Consider the following 22,955-nt stretch of genomic DNA (forward strand, 5'->3'; position numbering starts at 1 on the left):
CAGGTAAAAGAGACCAAAATTGCAAAGTTTCGTGCAAATGGAGCAAGTAGCAGGGATATAGCTGTTCACATCTCGAAGTCGCTTGCTTCCCATATAGCTCTTCGCACATTTGGCTGCAATAGGGCTGGAAGCAATCACCACCACCGTCAACTGTCTTAACAAAAGTTTGTCTTTCCACAGCCATCAGCTCACCACCTTGAAAAAACACAAAACAGAAAAGTAATCTTAGCTTGCCACCTTAAGATCGCAGCGCTGAAAAAGTTTCCCAGTGTCGGACTCTTTCCAATAATCTAAATGGCCATACTTGAGTTTGATTCCCATATTTGCCAACTGAGGGTTCCCTCCACGGAAACAACGAGGATGGTGTAGCGGGATGGGGGCCAGATTGTTTGACTGACAGCCTAGGTTCCAATCCCATAGGCGTCACTCCCTACTTAAGCCGGAGCTTGGTGACTCCCTGGAATCGAAGGGTAACCCCTCAGAGTTTTACACCGACAGTACAGCGACCGTATGTACAGCAGGCTGAGCCAGCACGACTAGGTTTCTGCGCCTGGGGCGGTTTCTCCGAGTAAATATATAAAAAAAATAAATCTGTGGATCCCAGAAAATTTTAACTTAGGGCGGAGATCTCAAATCCAAGGAACTGAGGTCCCCTGTTTGAGACGTGATCCCTATGCCTTGAACCGTGTACCTTTCATTTTCTTTTTCCCAGATCATTAGGTCAAACATGGAGAACGAATTTGGTCATGGCGACACGAGGAACAAACACCTATTTTCTTTTTCCTCATCTTTCATTCTTTTTGCAGTTTTTCTTGAACTTAATCTCACAAATGTGATTTATGTGTTTTGCTTAGATGTGAATCATCTCTTGCATCATTCCATTATGACACATAGGCACGTTTTCACAAGACGTAAACAATCAGTGGCCCACAATATGCAAGATATCTTCTCGATTCATAAAAATTATATTATTTTGTGAATAAACTTGATTCAAGATCCCATCTTTAGCATTCGAACCATGATGATCAAAACAAACTGCAACTATGAATTTTAGAGGTGATATGATGCCATTAGGAAATGTTATCCCTTAAAGACAAGCTTCTGTGTTGCTGCAGTTGATATTTAAGCACAAAGAATGGGCACCGCACTCTGTTGCTGCAGTTGATGGACTAAGTCAATGAACAACAACTAAACCATGCATATACTTTTTCTATTTATCTATGGACTTATCATGTGGCCCAACGACTGCAAATCATTACACGTGATATTACCCACCAACATTTGGGTTTAGCAAATATTAACCCCATCGATGGTGGCCCAAGAGAAGGGAAAATACTCTCATGAAACGCTCCCTACAAGCTCAAGATCATGGGGTTAATATTTGCTACAATCGATGTTCTACGTACAATTGACCTAGCAAAACCTTATATTTTAATTTTTTTGGGGGGTAAATGTGTTCATATATATATGTGATCTACATACTCAACAGGAATTGGCTTTTAGATCGCTGATATCAGATATGTCTGTAGGTTATTTTGGTGATCGATGCAAAAATTGACGGCTGTAAATGTATGAAACATTCTCAAAGAATTTTTTTTTTTTTTATTGAAATATATGATCCTAGGATTGATTCCCACTAAATCAATCGTGAACACATCTATGAGGTCAGATGATGTTAAAATGTCTAGCATCATGAGATTCTAACTAGATTACATGTATAATCGATTGTAACAATTATATATTCAAGATCAGGTACACATCCAACACAAAAAAAGGCTGAAACTGTGAGGGACTTCATGTTGAGTGCTGGACTGGTTGGGTTTGGTTGTGGGAGAAAGGAGCAACTCAATTTATAAGTGCTCCAGGAGCGTGGATGTTATCCCTGACCAAAAAAATCTGGGGTTAAGGCCAGGGTGGGCACACTGACCAGACTGCCCACACAAAGAGAGGGGTCAGCAGAGACGGACCTACTTTAGGATGCCACCTCCCCCCAGAATTTAAAACTACCATTGAAGCCCTCACTTGGCTGCTCCCAACATAAGTAAAAAAAATAAATAAATTCTGGGCCCCCTAATAAAAGTTTCTGGGTCCGTCCCTGGGGACAGGGTGGGCACCACCCGACCTGAGCTCTTTTTGGTCTCCCACCCCCACGCCTCTCTCTCTCTCTCTCATCCAACTTTGCTAGCCCAATTCATTTGTAGCCCCCACTGATTCTCTCATTTCAAACCCTCTCATCGTTGGTAGTAAAACCAAAACCAAAAGCACTCCTCTCTCTAATGAAAGCACCAATACTGAGATCTGAACAAGAAGAAGAAGATGTATAACCAAAATAAAACCAAGAACCCAACAAAATCAAGGGATGGGTTTTTGGTATCTCCCCTCCCTTTGAGTGTTTCAGTTAAGATATGGAGGCCTCAATGGGTTTCTAGTCTGTGTAGCTTCTTGTATTTCTTTTTATTCTTTCTGGGTTTGCTTCTTCATGGCTTACCCATCTTCCTTTTTTCATGTTTTTTTTTTTGCTTTTCATGGGAAAAAGAAATTTTACTAATAATTCATTTGTTCACACCAAAATACAATTCACACACATATATATATATATATATATATATATATATATATATATATATATATATATATATATATATATATATATATATATATACTTCTAACATAACTTCAATGACTTTTGGCTTTCTTATCGTAGGCTCCTAACTAATGCATAGACTCTTCACATACCAACTTTTCATATTCTTATACACATCTACATGGACTCTTCACATATTAACCTTTCACAGGCCCATGACATTCATTACTCATTAAATAAACTTGCATGCCCATGCTACAATTATGTAAATACCAACTTTACTCGTAAAATCTCTAAACAAGATAAATAGACCAAAATGTCCCAAACACATAACAATAAGACAAATTTGGTCTTTGACTAGGACCCAAGTACACACTACTATTCAACAACTACCGTACGATAAGGTAACCTTTCCATATATATGTGTATACATGCCTTTATAAATGGTGGTGTCTTTTAATATACTTTACACTTCCTCGTTTCAAAAAAAAAAAATGGTAGGGATGTGCAAAGAAAGAAGAAGAAATGAATGAAAGTAGATATAACTCTAGTTTTCTCAACAAATACATAATCAACCACTGTGCCTCTACATTACTGTTTTGTTGGTTCTTTGCCCATTAGCAAGTATAATTGGTAGTGCTCTCACCAGTGCTATCTACGACTTTTTATCGCCGTTGGTAACTACATTTGATGTTGTTTGGCATGGGAAAAGTGATGAATTCATCCACCGTCTGATTGTATGTAGTGATTTTTTTTTGTAATCGTGTGCTCTTTCTTTTCTTGTTTGGAAATTTTTATGATTTTGAGAGGTTTGAAGGATGATACATGGAGTTCGGTGAAAGGGAGCTTTACGATTTAGGGGTTTTGTTTTTTTATTAATTAGCAAAAAATGCATAATCTATAATGTTTGTAAGAATTAGGGTTGTGATTTGTTTTTTTTTTAAATTGGCATGAACATTTAATTATGGTTTTGATTATGGTTTTATTCTTTCAAAAAAAAAAATTTATGGTTTTAGGGTTTTTATGTGTTTTATTTTTCAATTAGCATTAAGCATGAATCCATGAATAATGAATGATGATTTTTGTTAGAATATTAAGAATTTTGGTTTTTTATCAATTAGCATAGAAAAGATCCATATTTTTTATTAATTGCTATTTTTTTTATCAATTAGCAATGAATCAATTATTAATTGTTTTTCAAATATAAAAAATTGATGATGTCATTTGTAAAAAGTATGCTTTAGAATAAATACTTATTTATTTTTGTAAGACCCATAAAATTTTAAAGAAATTTTGATAAAAACCTGTTACAAAGTGATTGTTATCGTTCAAGTTAGTCGAGACTTGTAAACCTAGGATTCAGATTGCAATTTCTAACCTTCCACGCTCGTCGAAACATTGGGGCAAGTTCGACGCTTAATTAAGAAGAAATCTTGAAAGTCACCTTAAGAGAAGCCTTCGCGAAAAAGCATCGGTAGAATTGGGCTTAGTGTCGCACATAGAGAGCACTCGGAGTGCAACCCACATCGACAAGGCAGTCCCAAGTTGGCGCACCTTGGCTCGCAGAAAGGAGGCCAGAGGCAGCCATGTAATAAAGCCCCAAACAAAGGAAAATGTTCACCAAACTGGGCGATGGCATTTTTGAAACTATTTTGGAAGAGATTCAAATGTTATAATTTGATTGGCTCTTCAAGAGGCTACTTAAGAAAATTACGAAGGTGCCACACCCTAAAAGGGCGTGAGCGCCCTCCTCACCGTCCGATTGTAGGGAGTTGATCTCCACCATCCATGTGAAACCCTAATCCCTTTAAAAGGGGTCACTTTCGAGAGGAGAAGTGAATAGTGTTTTCATTTTTTCTGAGACTCTCTCTCTCTCTCTCTTCCTCTCCTCTCCTCCAACGTGGGAGCCTTCCTTCTCATTCATCCTCATCATTTTTGTGTAGGAGAGGGTACCAATCGGGACTCTCTTCTACCCTCTAAACGAAAGCGGAAACTGTACTTTCGATTTCATGCTTCAAAGGTGAGAAACGATTTCATTGTGGTTCATTTCTATTTTCTATTTTTCAAGATCATCATTTGTATGTTTCCATTCATGATTTTGTTTAGTTTGTTCATCACTTTCTCCGTTTGGAACTACCTTGCAAACATCGATTATGTGCCATGCTTTGTTTCATTTCGGTTTCATTTCTTTTTCTTTTGTGGTTTGTTTCCTTCTAACCATGAGAAGAAGAGGGACGATTGCGGGCAAGCGTAGGACCAACCTCTCTCATGGTTTGGTCCTACCTCCTCTCTCTCTCTCATTGGGGGTCGATTCGAAAGCTCGACATTCTTTCATGGGAGCCCTTTTCGACACCTCTTCACCTCCCCTCTCTTCATTGTCGACAACCTAAGGTCTGCCTCACCATGGTAGCATCTCAAGGCTGCCCAAAACATTTTTTTGGTGTAGCGATGAAGGCCCGAACTGGGTTAGAATCTGGCAGCCACACCCCTTTTTGTTGGGTTCGGCCTTGGCTGATGGTTGTCGGCCTGCACCCATCCGCGCCAAGCTATGTTTGACGACATTGCTCAGAGGAGTTTGGGATCCATTTTCCCCAGCATTGTTGTCTTACCTCGCACTCCATGGTGCACTACAGTGGAGACATCACTGCAGCCCCACCCACGGCTAATTGGGTTCAGGTAGGCTGCAGTCGACTATTGTGGTTCTGGCCAAAACAGACTTGGTCTGGACCACACTCGGTCCAGACCAGTCCGGTTTTTTATCCCGTCCTAATCGCCAGCATTCCCCCTTCTCCCAGCACCTACAACCAAGCATACCCTCAGCAACTAACCCAGTCGGGGTCTAGCAGGACAATAACAGGCCACGGTGGTCTAAGCCTCAGACCCCGCATGCCTCTGACTCGTCCATATCCCCAACTCGCTATGCTGGGCGGGACTGCACGCACCCCTGCAATCAAGTGCAGTCCTTCGTGATCCCCACTGAGTGTTCGAGCCCTACCCCTGCAACCAAGTGCACCCTGCACTCTATTGCAGGGTCAGGGTTTGGACCGTATCAGGTCCAGACCTGTCAGCTGGTTGCTAATGGACTGAGCTAGCTCAGTCTGTCCCAGCAAGGTCTGCAAGCAGGGCGGCTGCATCCGAACCTGCGAGGATTTGTCCCGTGGCAGGGCCTTGCACACCGCTGCAGGCCGAGTTAGTGCCCAGGGCACTGACTTCTTTCGTCGGCAAGCTGGTCCAAACGGGACCAGACTTGGTAGGTCATGCAGTTTCCCTATCTATGGGAAATCGGTCTGCTGTAGCAAACCGGTTGATGGCCATGACTCCTCGGGACCAAGACCGGACCTGTCGGGATAGTTTTCATGCCCAAGGCAGCGAAAAGATTCCAAACACTTTTCCCATCACATGTTTTTGCCACAGCAAAAACATGAGACTGTTTTCCCTTGGTAGCATGCTCACCGCAAATATTGATCCTCGTTAGCAACCACCAACCATGGCGGCACATTTTGGTTGGCATTCGTAAGGCAGCAAAAACACGCAATAGCAATGCCCTCGTTCAAATTACGCCAAACTCATTGCCAAATGACATGCAAAGCTAGGCTTCTCGTGAAACGCCAAACGAATTTCTATTTATCATATGCACTTCGTACATCATGACACTCATTGGAATGGCTTCATGAAAAATGTATGTATCACATAGTATGCTTGATGAGAAGTGTAAGCATGATAAAAGTAGGGTATGCATGTAATTCATCATAGTTATGCTCTTTACATATCGTTGCACAAATGTCAAAACATGTCACGTTATGCATACTATACATTATTTGCATAAATATGCTTTTCACGTGTATCAATAAAGATCGTAGAGTTGTTTTGCTAAAACGCCACATGCACGTGATCACTTGTGGCTCAAAGAACACCTTGCTAGAGTAGCTACACATTTTCAGATCATCGCTGTAGACTCCAAGGAGTCATTTTTGGGCTATGTGCCTTCATTTGTGAGTGAGCTCATGTAGAGTTATGTAGCATATCCTACGAATTGATAAAAGTGTGTTATGGTCATCTTCATCAATGACGTGCTCCTCTTATCCATGTGAGGCTTGAGCACGTGAATGGGAGAGCAATGACCACGTTTGTGTCGCCCTGCAGAGGACACAAGGCAAGGATGCCTGTACACCCGAAGGGAGTTATGGTCCACTAACCGAGCCTAAGTAAGATAAGCCGCCCGGTTACCCATTCACAAAATGTTCCACCTTAGAGAGGGTGATTGGTACAAACCTTGAGTGATAGGTCGTTACTACGACACGTTAATGAGCAAAGGCATCCTTTTGGCGTCCAGTCACTCGAAGTTAGGGAGGTCGAGGTTATCTGTTGAGGTACCTCCACTACTGCAGTAGTGATGATTGCAATCCATACTTGTGCAGGGTATTCTCTCAGCCAATGGCTGCCGACACACGGTTACTCGGTCTGTAGCGACACCGATTATCACATTAGAATTGAATGACAGACGTCGGGTGTTTGTCTCACAGAATGCAAGTTTTTCTTCGCATACCCAAAAGAGTAAACAAGAACATAATCACTAACCAATCACATGATGACCTCGCTTTGTTAGATGTTTCTACTTCATTACCTCATAATTGTATCATGTGCTTCCTCCCTTGTGTTTTCCTTGCTATACGTACTGTAGATGCCTTGAATACATGTTTATGATTGTTCCATCAAGTTAGTCATAGTTTGCTACTTACTCTTGATTTACGTAATAATTGCTATCATGTTTCATACCATCTTGAAATGTATATTGTGAATTGTTTATCTCACCACCTCGCAAGCGGTATGACCCCATTTTATGGGAATACAGATGATGATTGCTAGATGTGTGATGGTGATCGGCATACTACGGAGGCTTGGGACCCACACTTGGATAGACGCGGTCTTGGTTTTGATTTTGGGGAAAACCCCTAGTTTTTGTGAGACATTTTTGTATGGAGAATGGATATATATGTCCTTTCGGTCTCAAATTTTATAAACCAATAGCGATACTTTATATTAAGTGATTTGGTTCCTAAGTTTGATTTATATTATGTAATTCATCCAAAGTTTCAACTAAGTTCTCCATTTCTTTTCTGCTTGCTCAATGTTTTAAAAAAAAAAAGTTTTCTCTAAAAATCTAAGGACTTTCTAAGTTAAGATTTTTGGGGCGTTATAGATCGTGGTTTAAGTGTGGTCCAACACTCAACATACGTCATCTCTTGCACTGTAAGTATACTTCACTTAGTAGTTTTAGTATTTTCTTCTTGATTACTGCTTTGTTTAAGTCTTTATGCATGATTACATATATGGTTTGTTAGATGTCGTCAGAAATGAGGCACAAGAAAATTTTAAGAGCCTTGCAAGATTTGGTTCAAGGCATAGAGGCCCTGGACCAAGCGGTTCAAAAAATAGTACGAAGTGCCCAAGTGATTACGAATCAAGCACCTCCATGTGCCAGATGTCTGATGGAACACGTGGGACAAATTTGAACACGTGAGCTGAACGATTGCCGTTATTGTGGTCTCAGAGGGCATATCGAGGATGAGTGTCAGACCAAAGTACGTGATGAAATCTGGAAGGGAAATGCTGAAACGATAGAAGACATGACATCAGAGACTAGTCCAGTACTGCTGGAAGTTGACAACCAAGAGAGAGATTTGTGCATTTTGCCAAACTCTCCCCAGTACACGCCAACTTCTTATTCTTATTCTATTTTTTCTTAGTACACACCAGCATCTCTCCCTCATCCTAAGCAGAGACGGTGTGGGAACCAGAATGATTACTGAGACCGTTACACCAGTAGGGAGTGAAGATGGTTGTTGGATGATGAACTTTTTATGGAAACACTGAGTTAGTGTTTCATTTTTGTTTCCATCATAGTTGGATATGTTTTGTAACCCTATTATAGTGAAAAGGGTATTTTGGGCTTGAATGTAATAACAAATGCATGAATCATTTGCTTATGAATGGAATTCGAGTTTTGAAAGTGTACTTTCGCTTATACAAGTTTTTTTTTCTTGTTCAAGATGGCGTGGTGAGGTTGATGTGATGATCTGATGGAGTTCCTCAGCAACCTGGCAGAGGTTGTTGGGCATCAAGCAAAAATGATGCATACTATGGGCGACAATCTTTAATAGGTGACTCAGGGGTGCGAGACTCCTACTCCAACCCCAACTACCGTAGTACCCTACAAATAGTTCATGGGTATCAACCCTCCAGCCTTCAATGGCAAGACGACTCTTGAGGCAACCGAGTGTTGGATTCGAGAGATAGAGAGGATCTTCCACGTCCTTCAGGTAGATGAAGAGCGGATGGTCGACTTCGGGACGTACCGGTTATGAGAGGATATGGAGCGTTGGTGGGCGACTACCCTTGAGGTGAAGTTTGCCAACGAGCCAGTGACTTGGGAGCAGTTCATCGAGGTTTTCTATGTCGTTTACTTCCCAAAGCACGAGCGTAACCGAAAGATGTAGGAGTTCTTGGACCTTCGATAGGGAAGTGCTTCAGTGGCAGAGTACACCATGATATTCTATAGTCTAGAGCGCTACTGTCTGGATCTCTACACTGCTATAGAGGAGCGAGCAATAAAATACACGCGAGGACTGAAGTCAGCATTGTGGGTGAAGGTCTACATTCGTGGACCACAAACTCTGGATGAGGCCATTGAGGTGGCTACTCTTTTGGACCAAGACATGTCTGAGTCTCAGAGAAACCAGCTATTTCGAGGAAACCAGCAGTCAGGCCAAAAGAGTTGGCCTAAGAAGAGACACTCCCAGAAGAACTCTGGCGGGAGGAAGTTCACTCTCTCAGGGAAAAAGCAAAGATTTCAGGGCAAACCCTGACATCAACAACAGCAGAAGGCACCTGTAGCTGCACCTGGATGCCCAAAGTGTTCGGTGGATCATCCTGGTAGGTTGTGTCCCTGGGACATGGGAGGTTGTTTCTACTGTGGCAAAATGGGCCACTATATTCATGATTGTCGGAAGAAGATTACAGACGATGCTAGAAAAGGTGCACCAAGACCCTCGCAGCCTCCTTAGCATCATCAACAGCAACCCCAACAGTCGATTTAGGACAAAAGATAGTGCCAGGTCGTGCTTATGCAGCCACCGTGGAGCAGGTAACCAAGAGAGAACTGATCTAAGGTACTGTGTTGATAGTCGGTCAGGCGGTTTTTACCTTGTTTGATTGTAGTGCTTCCCATTCATTTATCTCTGTTAGACTTGCTAAGAATCTGTCTACTCTGGTAGAAACCTTGAGTTTTTCGTTAGAAGTTCACACCTCGACGGGTGATCGATCCCTCTGTGTGGAATACATCTCTGGTATTCTTGTATCTGTAGCAGAACAGAATTTGCCAGTGAACGCCATTCTGCTAGACATGACCGAGTTTGACATCATTCTAGGCATGGATTGGTTGTTTGAGTACCATGCCCAGGTTCTTTGCAGAGAAGGCAAGGTAGTGCTTTCTCCACCCGATTTCCCAGTAATGGAGATTCGCCTCTCTCGACCAATGAGAGATCACCGTCTTATTTCATCATTTAAGACTCTAAAGTACCTCCATAAGGGAGGTGTTGCTTTTCTAGTCAGTCTGGTATCGATCGAATCAGTGTTGACTCCTATCGAGAACCTTGAAGTGGTTCGGGAATTTCTCGATGTGTTTCTTGAAGAATTGCCAGGATTACCTCCTCAGTGAGAAATTGAATTCTGCATTGAGTTGTTACCTAGAATGACTCTGATTTCAAAAGCACCCTATCGTATGGCTCCAGCAGAACTCGAGGAGCTGAAGCGTCAACTGCGATAATTAATGGAGCAAGGATTCATCCGGTCTAGCACCTCTCCTTGGGATGCACCCGCGCTTGTAAAGAAAAATGATGGATCATTGTGGTTGTGCATCGACTACCGAATGCTCAACTAGACCATGATAAAGAACAAGTACCTATTACCCAGAATCGAGTATCTCTTTGACCAACTGTAGAGGACAAAGATATTCTCGAAGATTGATCTCAAATCGGGTTATCATCAATTGATGATCAGGAAGGATGATATCGTGAAGACAACTTTTCACACCAGATATGGATTGTATGAGTTCGTGGTGATGCTTTTCGGACTCACGAATGAGCCTGTAGCATTCATGGATCTCATGAACCAAATCTTTTGTCCATTTGTGGACACCTTTGTTATCGTATTTATTGACGATATCTTGATCTACTCAGAGAGCACTGAGCAACATCGAGAGCATTTGTGACTTATTTTGGGAGTACTTCGGGAGCACCAACTGTTCGCCAAGTTCTCCAAGTGTGAGTTTTGTCTCACTCAAGTTATGTTCTTGGGTCACGTGATATCCAGAGTCAGAGTTTCCGTCGACCCAGTAAGGGTTGAAGCTGTGATTAACTGAAAGCAGCCACAAAGCGTATCCGATATCCGGAGTTTCCTGGGGTTAGCAGGATACTATCGGCGTTTCATTCAAGATTTCTCCAGAATTGCCTTACCCATGACAAAGCTCCTGCGGAAGGGTATCAAGTTTGAATGGACCGATGCGTGTGAAGAGAGTTTCTGCATTCTGAAGACAAAGCTGACGACTTCACCAATATTGGCTTTGCCTTCAGGACGAGGTGGTTTCTTTCAGACAGAACAATGTAATGTAATTTGAAAATCGTTAGCAAGGTTGAACTTTTAAAATTAGAGTTCATGATACTCTTTCATAGTCTTTCTTTTGACCCACTTGCTACTTTGGATGCCAAAACAATAGTAGTGTCATGTCCTTTCAAACTAGGTTTCATCTCTCTCGCTATAGGGCGGTTATCATATTCCCACTCAAGGGAAATCTTTTTTCGTTAAAGTGCCATTTTTAGGAAAAGTGCTTTCATGGGTTTGATGTTTTCCTTTTAAAGGGTCATTTTAGGAAAAATGATTCCGTTGGGGTTGTTGTATGATCCATAGGAGCTGTTAGTGCACGTATCCTTGTTGTGGGACGTTACAGGTTCAAAACCCCAATGGTAAGTTGAATAATAACTGTAGGAGTCTGCTTAACCTCAGGTTACCTTTCAAAAGAGAGAAAAAAAAGAGGACAGCCTCTTTCATAAACGAAACACACATCTCCTAAGTGGTGAAATTGCCTTTTCATGTGTATTTCTTATTGAACGTAGAAAGTTATGGTTTTTTGGGGAATAGAGGGGCCTTTGTTTCATGCCCTAGACCCACATAATAAAATGCAAAAAACAGCTTCCCTATAAAAAAGGGTTCATACATGGGGCAGAGCCTGAAATTTAAACTGATGTGGGCACAAATGTACAGTAAAAAAAAAAGTAATAACTAATAAACCATACTAATAATATGTCAAAAAAATCAAATATTTATTCTAAAGCATTTCCAACTCAGAAGAATCATTTTTTTTTTCTATTGAAATATGTGATCCAAGGATTGATTCCCACTAATTCAATCATGAACACATCTCTGAGGTCAGGTACAATCGATTGTAACAATTATATATTCAAGATCATGTATATATCTAAGACAAAAAAACTTAAGCAATTACCATGAGCGACGAGCACAAGAAGGATGAAGGCTTGAAACTGTGAGGGACTTCATGTTGAGTGATGGACTGGTTGGGTTTGGTTGTGGGAGAAAGGAGCAACTCAATTTATAAGTGCTCAAGGAGCGTGAGCATCATCCCTGCTAATTACTCCCTTTGCACGTAACTTCGCAATTTTGGCCTCTTTTACCTGTCTTCAACATTAATTTACCACTTTAGGCTCGATGAAATAAAAGCAGACACCATGTTTATATATATAGATCCCTGGTCATAAATTTTGACAACATTGAGCTGAAATTGCAACACTATCAAAGGCAGTCACAATCTCCCAAATAAATCAACATATTTTAAAAATATCGCCTACTGCTTAAATATGGTTATCCTGTCTTGGCCTTGACCAAGAGTTGATCTGGTCGGGAGCAATTGAGCCAAACCATTGACTCTCATGAACAGACACATGGAAACGAGTTACATCCAATTGGCCAAACCATTGGCCTTTCTATGATGTATAATTGAGAAGATACAAATAAGGATGGAACTGTGTCATGTAAGTTCAAAATTTTGTTTGAAAAAATGGACACGAGGACACGGTTTCCTTAATCAATGAAATTTTTTTAATATATAAATATGTATATTTTTACATTTATTATGTAGGTCCCACTATATATTTTTGGTAGACATGTTTGTTTCAGCGTTTATATGAAAGAGGCAAGCCTAACCAACGGGGGGCTTCGTGTGGTTGGTAGGAGCTGTCAGTGCACGTATCCTTGTTGTGGGACGTTACAGGTTCAAAACCCCAATGGTAAGTTGAATAATAACTGGTAGGGGTCTGCCTAACCTCAAGTTGCCTTTCAAAAAAGAGAAAAAAACACACACACCTCCTAAGTGGTGAAATTGCCTTTTCATGTGTATTTCTTAAGCTTTTGAACGTAGAAAGTTATGGTTTTCTGATGAATAGTTGTTTCATGCCCTAGACCCACATAATAAAATGCAAAAAACAGCTTCCCTATAAAAAAAAGGGTTCGTACCTTACTAATAATATGTCGAAAAAAATCAAATATTTATTCTAAAGCATACTTTTTACAAATGACCGTTGATTTTTTATATTTGGAAAACAATTGATAATTGATTTTTTGCTAATTGATAAAAAAATAGCAATTGGTAAAAATTATGGATCTCTCTTCTATGCTAATTGATAAAAAAATTTAAATTCCTAATATTCTAACAAAAATCATAAAATCATTATTCAAAACTCGTTACCTAAAACAATGTTCACAGCAAAATAAATTAAAATTGAATGGAACTTTGTGACTAAACAAGCTCCTCTAAAGTGGAAATCATTTCAAAATTATACATAGAATGTTGGTTACAGCCAAGGTCTGGTATGGGCACCTGAAAAATGTCAAGTTACCTAAAACAACTAGCTGTTCTTGGTCATTTCATAAAGATTGTCATAAGTTAGCTGGTCATGCTAATAATTTTTTTGACTGGAAACTGTGTACTTCCGAAACTGGAAATTAGGGATGTCAGTGGGTCGCATATATCAGATATCCTACTTGATTCTGAATCCAATTAGTCGGATTCAGTTAATAAAATCTAATCTGATTAATTAGCATATTTTGATTCAGTATAAGGATTTCATAACCCAATCCGATTACATGTATTTTTCCGGATTCACTGTTAGCTTTTTCTCATTTGAATCTAATTTGGGTCCGATTAGCCAATATCTGATTAGATGAATTTAGTACTGACTTCATCCAACCCAAATCCAAACAGTTTACATCCCTGCTGGTAATACCCTAATGCATGCATTGTTGGACTCAACGAGTATAGGGATAAAAAAGGGTTCTGTCTGACATTGTTGGACTGGTTCAGAGGTGGCAGACAAGCCTGAACCGGCATGGCCTGGCACGCACCCATCCGGTTCAGGCCTATTAACGGGCCAGTTCATGAACCGGACCAGTTGAGATGGGCTGGTTCATTGAATCAGACCATTTGTGAGAAGGCCAAACTACACTGGCCCAGTAGAACCAGCATGGTTGGGTAGGACTTAGGCGGGTCGGTTCACGGGTTGAACTGTCCGAACCGGCAGAATTGAAAAAATTCAGAAAATTTGAAAAAAATAAAAATGGACATCATGATTTTACGTGAAAAAAACCCCTAACGGAAAAAAAAAAAACCATGGGACCAAAGTCTGAGATTTCACTATGAAAAAAATTACAAGTAGACAAATTAAAATTACAAAGAAAAAAAATCTAAAACTATAAATATTATAACTAAAAATAAAATTAAGACTACTTGTCTTCTTCTTCATGTATTAAATGGGTTGTTATACGGGTTTGCGGGTTGGTTCGATCTGGTTCATGGGTTAAACAGGTCCGGGTCATAACGGTTTTTTGGGTCGGGGGTGAAACTGGCACGGCCCACTACACAGTTCACATGTTAAGTCCAAACCGTTCTTGTAGCTCTTGGGCTGTGCCGGTCTGGGTTCCAACAGGCCGGTTCCAATCCGGTTAATGGGTCGAACCGGCCCATTATCCACCTTTAGTCTGGTTTCAACCATGTCAAATTGGATTTGAGCCAACGCCTACATTGCCATTCAAATGAAATTGCTTGCCGCTTGATTCCAATCAAAATACCAAATAACTAATTAAATAAGTCAAGAAATAAGCTCTGACTATATTATTGGTTGATTATTGAGTCATAGTTGGCAAACTCACTAGTTCAAACTGGACAACTCGGTGACTTGGTTCTGAGAGATCCAAAACTCGTTTGTGACAGTTTGAATTGGTCTACTCGACCCAGTCGCTCCGACTAGACTAAAAACCAGTGAGTTAGGTGCTTTGTTATTGTTTTGGTCTCTTAAAAGTTTGCTTTGAAATAAAAAGTAGAAAATCAAATTAGATGTTGGTTAGGATTAGGGTTGCAAATTGTTCAAATTTAGGAGGAATATTCATAGCTCGCATGGGCTTAGATTAGACAAGGCTGGATTGGTTCAATAATCAACCAATAATATGGTCAGAGCCTACTTCTTGACCTGGCTAGTTATCAGCATAGACTTGGTACTTTGGTTGGAATCATGAGTCAAGCAATTTGGTTTGAATGGCAATATGGGCGTTGGCTCATTTCAATCTAATCAAACCCAATTTGACATTGTTGGAACCATATCCATCTTTAAGAATACAAATCAATATACCAGTATCTACATAATAACTAGATATGATTCTTGAGAATTGTAGTAATATCCAGGAATCCATATACCACCATATCCACTTAGTCGGATGTAATTCGATTCAAAATCACACATGACCCCCTTAAAAGCTTGAAGAAAAATGAACCTTGGATTTTTCACTCCTATATTCTACTACTGTTTCTTCTTCACCCTATCAAGTTGAGGGTGATTGCATCGACCGCATGTAGAGTTGATGCCAAAAGCAGCTCGCCTAAAGCAGAAATAGTGTTCGAGAACCCCACTGAGATGCTGGAGAAGAGGAAAACCCCTATGACAGTACAAGTATGCTTTATTCCCTTTTCTTTTTTTTTTTTATTATTTTTTTTTGTGTGTGGGGGGGGGGGGGGCGCGGAGAGGGATGTTGCAACTGCTAGGAAGCATTTCAGGCGAGGTGGAGCTTGATGGCCCAATGAGTCGACTGAGCAGTACATCGTATAGTAGAGAGAGTATTGTAGAGGGCATGTGTCAGAAGGGATAAGTTAGTGTTTCACATACACACTTAATTTGGCAGAAGTCCTGGAAAAAAATAGATTTCACTTCCTGGTGTTGCACCATGCCCAGCGTAACCAACTCCCCTAAAATCGTGCATGTCTCAACTTAGGCCTATCCAGTAAAAACGTGTAGGTTTCAAAAAGGTATTATTTTGGATAGCTGATAACACAAAGTTATCAGATCCCATGCATATGAAATCAGTGGGCCCAACTTGAGAGCCACAATGGCCATGTCTCACTAAAGTAGGCCAACATCTCTCACTTGGTCATGAGAGCCAAACAAGAATTAATGCAGTGATTTACCTCTCACTATTCAGGGGTTTTCACTTGTACTAAAGAGTTGTTGCACTTTAATTTGATTAGCTATCGCAACAAAATTATTAGATATATCTTAAACCCATGCATGAAACATGTTTAGAAAATAATTCATCAACAATTTTATCAGTAGTTGATAGATAATCGACTGTAATCTCATTCTTTTCATTCATATCATAGATATAATGGTACTTTACCATTATATGTTTGCTTCTGCTCCACTTTTTATCTAGCTAATAGCAGATTGATTATCACAGCATATTTGTATTGGCCTATCCGCTATCTCCAACTTCAAATTTTTTATGAAGCGGCTTATCCAGATGATAGAAGTAGTAACCATGTTGCATGAAGCAGAGCTACACAACCTTGTTTCTTACATGACCAAGAAACACCACCTCCTCCAAAGAGAAAAATATAGCCAAAAATAAACTTATGACATTCATGCATCTAACAAAATCAACATTAGAATAATCGATTAGCTCTAAATTATTTGCATGATAACATAATTTTAAGTTTTTAGACCCTTTCAAATACCTAAATATTTCTTTTACAACTTGCCAATGAAATCATCCAGGATTACTTTGATATCGGCTTACGAGACCCACAACAAAGCTAATGTCAAGTCTAGTACATAACATATCATACATCAAGTTTTCAACATCTTGAGCATAAGGGACATTCAATTTCTTTTATTCTTTACTAGGACAATCATTCTTTCGTAACTTGACCCTTTTAGCCATAAGAGTTTCAATTGACTTACAATCATGCATATTTATCAAGTATATGGTCAATATATCTCTCCTGACTAAAAATCTAGAACTCCCGCCTCACCTATGTTTTTCATTTTAAATTAAATATTTAACCACGTCATAGTTCTGACAATCATATCATTGTCATTTACACTCAAGAGTATATCATCTACATATAGAGATAAAATAACAAATTTGCTCTTACTTTTTCATAGATATGCACATGGTCAAGAGTATTAGCCACATATCCAATATCATATATAGATTTGTAAATTTTGAAATATCATTGATGTGGTGATTGTTCAAGACCATATAAGGATTTTTTCAACTTTTACACCTTGTTTTTTTACCATTAACAACATAGCTTCTGGTTGTACCATAAAAATAGTTTTCTTCATATCACCAAAATTATCCTGCTGGATGCAAACTTTACATTTGGAAAATATGTATCTCTATAATCCACTCATTCCCTTTGCGAAGAACTTTTTTGCCACTAGTCGAGCATTAAATTTATCAATGTTTTCATGAGACATATTTTTTCTTAAAACCCATTTATGCCCAATGAGTTTTCTTTTCTCAAGTAAATATGATAATTCTTCGACATGGTTTTCTCAATGGATTTATTTTCTTCATCAATGACTTTTATCCAATTTGATGATTCATGTGAAACAATTGTGTCACCATATGTTAAATCATTTCATCAAGAACTACCAAGTAACATAGCTCATCAACTAAATACACATAGTAATCATCTAAATAAGATGGAGGAGCTCTTAGCTTTTTATGACCAATTATCATCTGATACGAAGATGGAGTTGTATATGAAGGTACATCACCTCCTAGATGGTCAAAATGGTCCTCCTTAGTTGATTCATTATTTAACTATTCAATATGATCATCTATAATAGCCTTGATTTTTATAGAATAAAATTTATCAAAGATACAATTCTAGATTGGAGCTATGGGGCAATCCAAACCCAAAAACTCTTATCCAAATGAAATCTAAATTGGATCCTTTATTGGATCTAGATATTAATCCAAACAAATCCAAACCAAGGACATATTAGCAAATAACAAAAAAGGTTAGGATTAATATGGAAAATAAATAGTATATTAGTAAATAAAGAAAAAGGTAAAGGGTAAAACAAAAAATAAGTTTTTAAGAAATATATAAAATTAGAGAGCTGTGAGTATATTTAAAAAAAAAGGGCTAATGGGAGGCTGCCATCCATCCCTCCCCTTGCCTTCTCATGCCTTCCTCTCCTCCTTAAGTGACAACCGGGGGGGGGGGGGGGGGGGAGCCACCCCTCCCACCTCTTCTTTTTCGTATAAATACTCCTCTAACCCCTCCTCTCTCTCTCTCTCTCAAGCTCTCATTCTCTTCTTTTCCTCCCTTGGAAGACCCAAGGAGAGGTTGGTTTAGTTCTTTGGCCTTTAATCTTTGGTCATACCCGGTTAGTGTGAGAGGTTTGGCCAATTGCAAAGAAATTTTTAGTGAATATGGTACGTGAAACCTGCGACAACTCATGCATATATTTTAAATTATATTTCAACTTTTCCTAAGTATAAGGTATGGTTCTTCAGATAATACTTGATTTTAGCAGTATGCATGCATCTAAATAGAATCTATGACCTGGAACAGGGAAAACTCTGACAAAATTTGCAAAGAACTTATGACTTGAAATAGGGTAAACTCTGACAAAATTTACAGATAATCTATTTCTTGAAACATATTAAACTCTGCCAAAATTTACAAAGAATCTATGGCTTGAAATAGGGTAAACTCTACCAAAATTTGCAGAGAATTTATGACTTGAAACAGGGCAAACTCTACCAAAATTTGCAGAGAATTTATGACCTGAAATAGCCCAAACTCTCCAGAAATTACATATGGTTTAGAGTACTTCCCTAATTAGTGCTTAAGTCTGGGTATAATGTTTCAAGATTTTAAGATGTGTATCATGGCTAGAACAAATCTATGATTGGGGATTTATGAATCTAAGAAATAGGATCCATGATTGTGATTTTCTATAACTGATGGATTTTATTATTTATGTTTAAGCATGCTATAAGTTTAATTTAGACTTAATAATTTTTGTGAATGAGATTTGACATGTCTAATATCTTTGGTCTTGGAATTACAAGTATGGCAATTATATTATGAGAGAAAATTATTACAACATGTTTAATTGTTATCATCGCAAAATTTTTCCCTCCCTCTGCGAGAGAGAGAAATGATTCTGCGAGTCAAACTCGACCAAAGTTTTCGAAAATGGTTTTGAAAATTACTCGCCTCCATTTTTGAAAATTTCGTGGAATGGGATCCGCCTGTCGGTACGAGGTTCAACCGGTCCTGGCGCTTTTACCAAAGGTAATTGAACCAAGGATCAAATGTGTGCTTTGACTAAATTCAACTATCTAATCATGCTCTTTTTCCTAAGATGCACAAAGAATCAGGCATGTGCTATGAAGTTTCGAAAAGATGCACATTCTGAGAAATATGATGTTTGCTTGGAAAATACTTGTAAATATTTGGAAAAAGAAATTCCTGAGAAAATCATGAATTACATTGGAAAATGTCTTCTGAAGGGAAAATTGATTCTCAGGAAAGCTGGAACTTTGAGAAAATCGATTTTTGAAATTTGGATTGCTTTTTTCTGAGAAAATTGATTTCTAAATAGGATTTGAGAATTCTGGAAAAACCAATTTCAGAAATAATTCAAAGATTTTGAAAAAATCAATTTTGGAGCTTTGAAGCTTGAAATTGAAAATATTCAAATATTGGAAAATCATGATTTAAACTTAGGAAATACTTGAAATCTCATTTGAAAACTTCAGAGTTTTTGAGAAAATCATTTTCTGAGAAAGATTTATAAAATTTTGAGAAAATCGATTTCTCTGAAATGGAATTGGGAAATGAGTTTGAAAATGATGCAAGTTGAATGAATGAATATGAATTTGAAAGATAATTCCTTGAGGAATTGAAAAAAAATCATTTGAATTTTTGAGAAATGCAGTGCATTTTTGAAGTTAGCCTAAGAGTGTAGGCTGAATGTGGCTAATACGAAGATCACAAATTTGAGTTTCATTCGTATTCTGACTATGGCCATAAATATGAATTTCACCGAGTTTGTTAACTCCCTAAGAGCTTGTGCATGTGCCATTCGTGTCAACCATAGTCGATTTGCAAAAATATGCATGAATTAGCATACATCAGATATTGAAATTTGCAGAATTAAACTATATGCAATGCAGTCCTATTCTAAGCAGGAAATGTAACTCTTATTCCAAATTATTACAACTTGATCTTACATTGAATTGAATAAAATAAAAAAATAAAAGTCTTCTTCTTGCATATTCCTGCAAAACTAGAAAACACATTAACACAGAAATGTAGGTTTATCTGGATTTATCCAAAAATATTAGAAATTATTGGATATTATTCAGATATAAACCCAATTCATACCTTCCTGATATAAACATAAATGATGAAATTGGATTGGAAATACAAAAATGATATTTGGAAATTCTAAATTGGAGTCAAAATGACAAAAATGCTTCTGATAGCAAGACTATGGCCTTAAAATCAGGGGTTTTCAGAAATATATTTTGTAAAAATGGGATTTTGAAATCCAAATGAAAATAAATCAAACATAATATGATATGATATTATTGAAAATATGAAAATCAAAGTTTGAAATTTTGAAATTGAGGTCAAATAACCAAAATGCCCCTAATAGCAAGACTTTGACCTTGAAATTAGGGTTTTCTGAAATAAATTTTGTAAAAATGAAAATTTTGAAATTCAAATGAATGCAAATGATATAGAAATCAATTATAACATGATATTAAATGATGATATGCATGTTAAAACCCTAAAAAATCTGAAAATATCATAAAAACACCAAATTTCGCATGAATTTCGCTTTTGATTTGGCAATTTAACTAACACACAAGACAAATGAACTTAGATTTAGATCAAATTTGGCATGTACACCTAGACTAACCCTAGGAACATAATAGAATCTGAAAATATATTTTTTGACATTTTTCTAATATAGAAATTAATTAAAAACCCTAAAAATCAAGATTTTTTGCCCAAAATTCTAAACCTAACCTAATGACAGCAGGATTTCGGGTACTAACCTACCATAAAAATTCCCAAAAATTTATGGGGTGACAGAGGGAAGTTAAGCAAAGATTTTTGCCTTTTACAGATTTTGGATTTGACTTATGATCGGAGCTTGACAACTTCGGCAAGTCGGATCAAAATCCAGTGACTCTGGAATTTAGGGCAGACTGACATGGTTTCACTAAAAACTCGAGGAAAAATAGAAAACAGAGGCCAAAACTTTTGAATTTTTAGGTGAAGATTTCTGACACACAGAGGAACAATTCCTCTTTTGACAATTTTTGCATTTCACATACGAATTGGATGGACACAGAGGTTTGTCAGACCTCTAATTCTGATAAAATCGAATTAACAGGGATTTAGCTAATGAATTTGTAAAATATGGAAAACTAGCAATCCGAATCCTAAAAATTCTGAAATTCTGGGAAATAACAGAGAAATTTATTAGGAACAATTCCACTGTTGATGGTTTTGGCATTGGACGTACCGGTTGAAGCGCTCTGAACACCCCAAATTTTAAAAAAAATAAAAAAATTCCCTTTTTGCCCCTGACCTCACATCTTCTGAATAATCGGGTCGATTTCTGATCAAATTTCCATTCATTTCTTGGATTCGCTGGAATCCAGACTCAATTTTCGTATCTGACCCAATCTCGGACTCAGATCTGATTTCCGAATCTGATTCTGAGTCTGGATCTCTTACTTTTCAAAAATTCAATAAAAAAATCAATTCTCTATATTATCTCAGATATTTTATCTGGATCCAATCTCAATTCAAGATCCAAACCCAATATTTTCTCAAAATCTCGGATCTAGACCCATTTTTCTGAAACCATATGTTTTATTCTTCATCTGAATTTAAATATAGATTATTTTATAATACATTTTATGACCATAGTCAGAAATGTATTATATCTTCAATCCTATTTCAATTCACTTAAAGAATGAAATATACTTTTCCAAATATTCAATTTCCAAATATTCTTTTAATTCATTCATCATTTAGGATAGAATTACATTATATTATTTCAAATCCTCTTCAAAATCCAAGTGATTTTGAGATAATTCTTCAAATATCTTCTTCATTTCTCAAATCAATCTTCAATTCTTATTCAAATTCATCTTCCTATTCTCAATTCTATTCAAAATTCAAAATATTCTAATTTTAAAATTCAATTCAAACTTTGAAAATTCAAATTCATTTCCATTTTCAGGATTCGATTTTAAATTCAATTCAATATCTCAGAATCCAGATCCATCTTTTAATTCCATATTGGATTCCAGATTTCAAAACCAATTTCATCTTGGATTCCAGATTTAAAACCCAATTCTATCTTGGGTTCCAGATTTTGGACCTATTCTCATCTTGGATCTAATCCCATCTTGGATTCTAGATTTCAAATCCCATTCCATATCAGATTCCAGACTTAAAATCCAATTCCATATTGGATTCCTGATTGCAAAAATCCAAATTCTACCTTGGATTCAAGACTTCAGATCCAAATTCCATCTAGGATTCCAGATTTTAGACCCAATTCCATCTAGGATTCCAGATTTCAAATCCAGTTCCATCTTGGATTCAGATTTTCAAATCCAATCCCATTTTCCAATTTGATTTTCAATTCCAAACTCAAATTCCATTTCCAAATCTCACATTGATTTTCAAAGTCCAGATTCCAATTCCAACTCTATTTTTGAAAAAAACTTTTTCCTAAGTCTAAATTCAATTTCCAAATCAAAAATTCCTATTTTCAGGATCTGAATTCAAAACTCAAAACCAAAAATCCCTTTTTCAAAATTGATTCTTGAAAATCGATCTAAATTCAAAGTTCATTTTAACTTTGAAATCTCATTCTTACTTCAAAATTCTGAATTCCAATTTACCCTTTCTCTTCAT

This window comes from Nuphar pumila, chromosome 6 (assembly GCF_984573655.1).
Source record: "Nuphar pumila chromosome 6, dmNupPumi1.hap1.1, whole genome shotgun sequence".
Classification (NCBI taxonomy): Eukaryota; Viridiplantae; Streptophyta; class Magnoliopsida; order Nymphaeales; family Nymphaeaceae; genus Nuphar; species Nuphar pumila.